Below are 7,734 nucleotides of genomic sequence, written 5' to 3'. Positions count from 1 at the left end.
GCTATTAACTAATTGACTGTCTTCAGTTTTGCATGGAGTTGGAGGTATGGGCGAGCGACCTGTGTGGCTGCCTTAATGAGGAACAGTTAATATTTCCTCTTAACTCAGTTTAATTTAGAGTACAGATGAAGTGATTGAGGATAGCAACAAATGTACATGCTGACCATTCAGCTTGGCAGGTGTTGAAACTCTTAAAGAAAGATATCGATTAATTTTTAGTTGCTATAGCAGACTCTGTAATCAGATAAATTGCATCTTTTGATATATGTAATAAGACTACTAGGTCAAGTGTCAGCATCTGCCTGCCATTTATTGAGGCATTTTAAAAAGTACAAAAATAAATAAGTTTGATGTATGTGGTCATATATGTTGGTACAAAATTATATGGAGAGCCAGTGTGGAGACCAAGTTTGGTGTCGTGGTTAAGAGTGTTGGATTAGTATCTGGAAGACACAGGTTTGAAACTCTGCTCGTGCTGTGGAAGCTCGCTTGGTGATTTTTGGCCAGTCACAGTTTCTAGCTTAACCTATCTCACAGGGCTGTTGTGAGGATAAAATGGAGGAGAGGGCAATGATGTAAGCTGCTATGGGCTCTCATTAGAGAAAAGCAGGGTATAAATAAATAAAAAATTAAAAATATGGAGAAATGTGAATGTGAACTGAGCAGTACACAAAACCAGCTAACAGTCATTTCTGAAATGGGAGCATCTATATACTAATAGCCAAGATGCCCCTTCTGTGCGGATATCTAAATCCACACATTGGGGGCACTTTGGGGGGCAATACCCAGGTGTGCAGAAAAATCTGAAAAGTTAAAAAAACTAAATGGGGGATACTTAAATCCTCCTAAAAGTTAAAAAAGTGTTCCCTGCACATGTGCAGATAACACATTGGGAACGGTGCCTTGCAGCTTGTGCTGGGGAGGGGAAGTTTGGCAGGCCCGGTGGCTCAGGCCTCACTGCCGGTGCCGGAGGGGGGGAGCTTACCTGTGGCCGCTTCCTCCTCAGCCCTGAGATCCTTCTGCTTCCGGGAGCTGGGGGGGATTCTCTCCCCCCCCCACGAGTATCATGGCTCCCTCTTCTTGTAGATTTCTAAACTGCAAGCTGCCAACTAACGTTAGATGACAGTTCTCAGCTGCTGCAAGTTAATCACTTCTGCCAGCCAATGCAACTACTCTGCTAACAAGCCGGCAGGTGGGGGGAGGGGTGACGACTTCTGTAGTCAAGAACAGTGTTCCCTCTAAGCTGAGTTAGTGTGAGCTAGCTCACAGTTTTCTTTAGCCGCTGGCTCACATATTTTTGTCTTCGCTCAGGAAGGATGGCTCCAGAGCAAACTAATTTATGCAGCAGCCAAATCGTTCACAACTTTAATGCCAGTAGCTCACAAAGCAGAATTTTTGCTCACAAGACTCCACAGCTTAGAGGGAGCATTGGTCAAGAAAGCTAACATTTCAAGAAGTTGGAGGTATTGGCTTCAATCTTATGTATACAAGCTAAAAGATGGCAATTAAGGTTTATGGTTATGCAGACTGTTTGGTTTCAGTTGTGTTGTTAAATTTCCTTCTGGATAACCTTGTAATGTGAGGGTTGGTTCTTTTGACATGTTTGAATAAGCTGTTATGTTGTATTAATCTTCTTAATAAAAAAGAAAGAAAGCTAACATTTAGGCAGAAAAACTCTCTGAATGGAGACCAGTTTCTTGACACGGAGTTAGAAGGGATCCTAGAGGTCACCTACTCCAACCCCCTTGCTCAGTGCGGGAATTAGTCAACGACTAATGCTTAGAAGAGCACATGCCTTTAGAAAATGTTCTAATATGATTGAAAAAAGCATTTAGAGGAGAAATACTTGTGGGGCTGTACCTTTAAGAAAGGGGGTGGGGCCCCCAAGAGCCCCACTGTAGCTACGGGGCATGCATCTGCCTAACATGCGAAATGAAACAAAGTCACTCTGAAATCATAGATCAGAGATACTGCAGACTTGAGTCTCAAGACTGAAAACTTTTCTTTGGGTGATGTGCAAAACAGCCACGAAATGCAGGCTACACCTGTGCTGTGCTCTGCATTTCATATTTAAATAGAATTAATACATTTCAAAAACACAGAGGTAGAATAGAAACCTGTGTGAACTGAAGTCTGATTCCTGCGTGTGACGTTGGGGGAGAGGACAGCAGTAACATGGAACCGCTGTGAGAACACAAGAGGAGCCCTGCTGGATCCACCTAGCCCAGCATCCTGTCTCAAACAGGGGCCAACCAGTTCCTCTGGAGGGCCAACAACAGGGCAGAGAGGCCGAGGCCTTCATAAGAACATCAGAAGAGCCCTGCTGGATCAGACCAGCGGTCCATCTAGTCCAGCCTCCTGTCTCACACAGTGGCCAACCAGTTCTTCTAGAGGGCCAACAACAGGGTATAGAGGCCGAGGCCTTCATAAGAACATCAGAAGAGCCCTGCTGGATCAGACCAGTGGTCCATCTAGCCCAGCATCCTGTCTCACACAGTGGCCAACCAGTTCCTCTGGAGAGGCAACAACAGGGCACAGAGGCCGAGGCCTTCGTAAGAACATCGAAAGAGCCCTGCTGGATCAGACCAGTGGTCCATCTAGCCCAGCATCCTGTCTCACACAGTGGCCGACCAGTTCCTCTGGAGGGCCAACAACAGGGCAGAGAGGCCCAGGCCTTCGTAAGAACATCAGAAGAGCCCTGCTGGATCAGACCAGCCACCCATCTAGTCCAGCATCCTGTCTCACACAGTTCCTCTGGAGGGTGAACAACAGCAGGGCATAGAGGATGAGGCCTTCCCCTGATGTTGCCTCCTGGTACTGGGATGCCAGAGGCTTAGTGCCTCTGAATGTGGAGGTTCCCGTCAGCCACCATCAGGTTCCTTGGATGCCCTTGAGTTCTAGTCATTTGGGAGAGGGAGAAAAAGTTCTCTTTGTCCACTCTGTCCACCCCATGCACAAGGGTCATTTCCAGCAGGAGCGCGCAGGAGCGGAGCTCCGGCAGCAAAGAGCCCAGGGGGCGGGCACATGCAACAAGCCCTACCCCCTGCTCCCAGCAGCCCTCGGTCAGCGCAAGAAGCAGCCAGGTAAGCTGCAGAGGCCCCCCCCCCTGTTCCCCCCATCCAAAACAGTCCAGTGGCACCTTTAAGACCAAGTTTTATTCAGATACAAGCTCTCCCTCCTCTGCGAGGACAGGCCAAGTTTTATTCAGGTACCAGCTCTCCCTCCTCTGCGAGGACAGATCTGCACGCCCCCACCCCTAAATAGCTAGCAATCCAAAACAGTCCAGTGGAGCCTGAGCGGTGGGTGTTGCCTTCTGACACACTTCCGGTGATGTCAGGGGGTGTGGCCTATGCAAATGAGTTATGCTAATGAGTTGTGCTAATGAGCTCCTGCACCTCTTTTTTTATGAAATGACCCCTGCGCACATGTATAAGTGTATAAACCTCTCTCACACACTCCCCCCCGAGTCGTCTCTTTTCTAAACAGTGAAGTCCCGGACTCTTCAGCCTTTCCCCATAGGGAAAGTTCTCCAGCCCCTGAATCCTCTTGCACTTTGAAAGATGGCAGTCCCAAAAAGCGGACTTAAGTTTAGAAGAGCCAGCGCTGTCCGAGGACGTTTCCGTGGTCATGTGGCCAGCATGACTAGACACCAAGGCGCACGGAATGCTGTTACCTTCCCACCGAAGTGGTCCCTATTTATCTACTTGCAATTTCTTGCTTTCGAACTGCTAGGTTGGCAGGGGTAAGTTTAGAAGTTCTCACTAAAAAAGAAGAAAAAAGAAGAAATTCTGGTGTAACGGATAGTCGGTTTCAGCCGTGCTACCGTGCCAGAGATGAATATATCACTCTTCCTCTGGGCTCGCTGGTTCCCATTACCGTCATCAGACCTCAGCCTTTCTGTGGGCGTCTGCATGGAGAAAAGGACTATTAACTTCTCATGATTTATTTATTTTATTGCCTTTCTTCCATCGTGGAGCCAGCCACGGGTTCCCAAGAGGTGTTCCGCCCAGGCGCCGATTAGATCCAGGCCTTTTATAGTTTCAGCAGTGAGGCTTCAGAGGATAACTACGCTGGGCCCACCTAGAACCCACCTTTCTTGTAGAGAATTCCAGGTGGGACGCGTCGTCCTAGTTAAAGAGCCGATAGAAAGATCAGGCTGATAGACTGGCGCAGAGTCACCCAGCGAACGTCCATGGCACGAGTGGAGATTCGAACCTGGCTCCCACAGTCTAACCACTCCACCATTCTGGCGGAGTGGGAGCTGGCCCATAGCTACAGTGGGGGGTTGGGGGCGCTGCCCCCTTCCTTAAAGGGCTAGAGAGTAAGGTTTTTTTTTAAGAAGATTTTTTGAGAAGAGCCGCGGGGGGGGTGCACACAGGCCCCCTGCTTCTTCTCAAAAGCATTTAAAGGGATCCTTTAAATGCTTTTGAGAAGAAGCGGGGTGGTGGTGTGCGCCCCGCTCCCTTCCTCCTACAAGATTTAAAAGGCCCTCCAGCTGATCGGCGGGCCACATGCTCCCTGGCGATCAGCTGAACGGCCCTTTAAGTCTTGCAGGAGGGGAGGGAAGAAGAAGGGATTAGATTTATACCCCGCCTTTCACTACCCGAAGGAGTCTCAGAGCGGCTTACAATCCCCTCCCCCTCCCCGCAACAGACACCCTGTGAGGTAGGTGTGGCCGAGAGAGCTCTTTCGAGAACTGCTCCTGAAGAGAACAGCTCTGAAGTAACTTGTGACTGACCCAAGGTCACGCCAGCAGCTGCGTGTGGAGGAGTGGGGAATCAAACCCGGTTCCTCCCAGATTTGAGTCCGCGCTCCTAACCACTACGCCAACCTGGAAGAGGGCTGGCCACCGGAGATCGGGCTTGGGGGCGGATTGGAGCTGACGTAAAATAATGGCATCCCCCACCAGCCCCTCGAGAATTTATTTTTTTGCCCCACGAGCCACAAACTCCTGGCTACAGGCCTGAGTTGGAGGTCTGCAGTGGAAGACATGCTTCTGATGGATCCAGCCTCTGGATCCGGAAGACCCTTGGGTAGAACCTTCTTTGCTAGGGAGGACAAAGGGGGAGGTATGCATGTTCTACAAGCAACAGGAGCCAATGCTCCCTCTAAGCTGCTTTGTGAGCTGCTAGCATCAAAGTTGTGAGCGAGCGATTCGGCTGCTGCATAAATTAGTTTGCTCTGGAGTAGAGATGTGAAGGCCCGGGAAAAAAACGGAAAAATTCAGGGGAAAACCATTTTTCCCCCGTTTTTTTCCTGAAGCCTTTTTGTTTTTTCCCGAAAAATTGGAAAAATTGGAAAAAGAAAAAGAAATTGATTATGGAACGTTTTATTTTAACACGATGAATAAAATATTTTAAGACAAGGTATTCAGATATTTTCCAAATCATTTCTAAAATATATATATATGTGGTATCAGATTGATCTAATTTCTGTGCACTGAGGACAAGCAAGTCCTAGGTTACAAACTGAACCCTCCAATGCAAGAACAAGATGCATTTCTTCCTTTAGGAGGTGCGATTGTCAGAAGAAAATAAAAAAGTTTCAGTTTTGTTTTTGCATCTGGGTGGGTATTCTGTTTGAAATAATTGTTTGGATACACTATGTTTTTAATATGCTAGTTGTGATAATTTCATGCCAAGTAAAAATGTCCATAGTCATATTTTATGTTCCTAAAGTAACAGAATGACTTTCAATCTAGAAAAGACAAAAGAAATGCTAATGTAGCATTTTTTCTATTTTTCCGAAAATTTCCGTTTTTTCCCGGAAAAGAACGGGTTTTTTTTCCGAGCTTCAAAATTTCCGGAAATTTTACATCTCTACTCTGGAGCCACCCTTCCTGAGCTGAGGTAAAAACGTGTGAGCCGAAGACTAAAAAACGGTGAGCTGGCTCACACTAGCTCAGCTTAGAGGGAACGCCGAACAAGACTCCTCGCAAACAGGAGCGTCTCTTAACACCGTTTGCCTCCTTCCCGTAAACGCAGCTTGGCACTTCACGGCAGGATATTTTTCCTGTTGTGTTGGACCCATGGCCTCTGCGCCGCCGCCGCCTCCACTGCTGCTGCTTCTTTTCAATTTGCAGATGGAAATGGTCGGGCCGGCTCTTTCGAGACGCAGCTGCTGGGCGCTGCTGGCCTTCGATAACAATCCTTCTTTGAAAGCTTTCCCTCCTAATCAATGAAGCTCTAATGGAGCCGCGGCGCTTCCCAAAGACGGCAATCCATCAGTTTCTCCGGATGCTGTAAAATTAAGCATATGTCCGGGGGGATGTTCGGAAGCAAGCCGCCGGGTTTTTGCACAAAAGTGGAGCGTTGCAAAGGGTTTTTTTTCCCTGAAGGGGCAGACATTGTGGCCGAGAGGGGGGGACGACCGTGCGAGTGGTCCATTGGCCCGCTGGGTTGCCCTGCAGCTGAGGGTTGTTGTCTCAGTGGGAGAGGAATGCAGAAGGTCGCAGGTTCAGTTCTCGGCATCTCCAGTTAGAGCAGGGGTGTCGAACTCATTTGTTATGAGGGCCAGATCTGACATAAATGAGACTTTACCAGGCCGGGCCATGTGTGTCATAAAATGTAATGCCAGGTAGCGGAGATATAAACTTTATAAAGGACACAAACACAAAGGGTTTTTTTTTACTTAAAATAAAAACATGCTTAAAACATTGGCACTCTTGCAATATTTTGTTTATTTAACAATGTCTGATAACGGACACCTCTTGCTCTGAATGATTGCATCAAAATGTCTGTGATGTTGCAATCTTGAGTATGCTGTTCAGGTGTGTGTCTGTAAGCTGCAAACCTACGATGACGCAGCAGCAGCAGAACTGGAAGAAGCAGAAGACGGCCAGTTCCACTGCGGGCCTGATAGAAGCCCTCCAGGGGCCTGATCCGGCCCCCGGGCTGCATGTTTGACACCCCTGAGTTAGAGGTTCCCCAGGCGGAAGACCTGAAGAAAGGCCTTTCTCTGCCTGAATCGCTGGAGAGTCGAGGAAGCAGACTTGGACGAGATAGACATCTGCCCCACGGCCTAAGAGACCTGCCTTCCGCCCCTCCTGTCTTTTGTTAAAATCTTGTAATATTGAGCCTGATGAGGAGACGTGGTGGGCTCTAAAGCTTGCACAGTTATTTCATGCTACTTTGTTGTTCCGCAAAAAACACGACAAGGATTTTGTTTTTTGCAGCCTTGGCTAGATATACCAGTGATATGACTCGGTACAGAGTAGATTCGGATGTTTCGCCTAGACAGGCGACAATAGATTTCTGTACGTACCCGTCTCGAGCGGCGTCGGCTGTCCGCACCTGCCATGACCGGGGGGTGTTGTACCCACGAAAGCAGTTCTCTCTTTGTGCGTTTGAGGGGGACGGTTATTCCCTTTTTATTACAACACGCTTTGCTTCCATTCTGGTTTTAGACCACGGGTTCGTTCTGCAACCCTAATCCTATTGCGTTGGTTAATATTGATTTTTTTTTTACTTTATTTATATCCCGTCTTTCACTCCAACGGGGATCCAAAGCGGCTTGCATCATTCCCCTCTCCTCCATTTTATCCTCACAACAACCCTGCTCTGAGACTCTTTGGGTAGTGTGAAGAGCGGGGTATAAATTCAGTCTCCTCCTCCTCCTCCTCCTCTTCTCCTTCTCCTCTTCCTCCTCCTCTCCTCCTCCTCCTCCTCCTCTTCTTCTTCCTCTCCTCCTCCTCCTCTCCTCCTCCTCCTCTTCTTCTTCTCCTCCTCCTCCTCC

The sequence above is a fragment of the Gekko japonicus genome, unplaced genomic scaffold (genome assembly GCF_001447785.1).
Source record: "Gekko japonicus isolate JY-2015 unplaced genomic scaffold, Gekko_japonicus_V1.1 scaffold4045, whole genome shotgun sequence".
Taxonomy (NCBI): Eukaryota; Metazoa; Chordata; class Lepidosauria; order Squamata; family Gekkonidae; genus Gekko; species Gekko japonicus.
Note: the sequence above shows the minus strand (reverse complement) of the source record.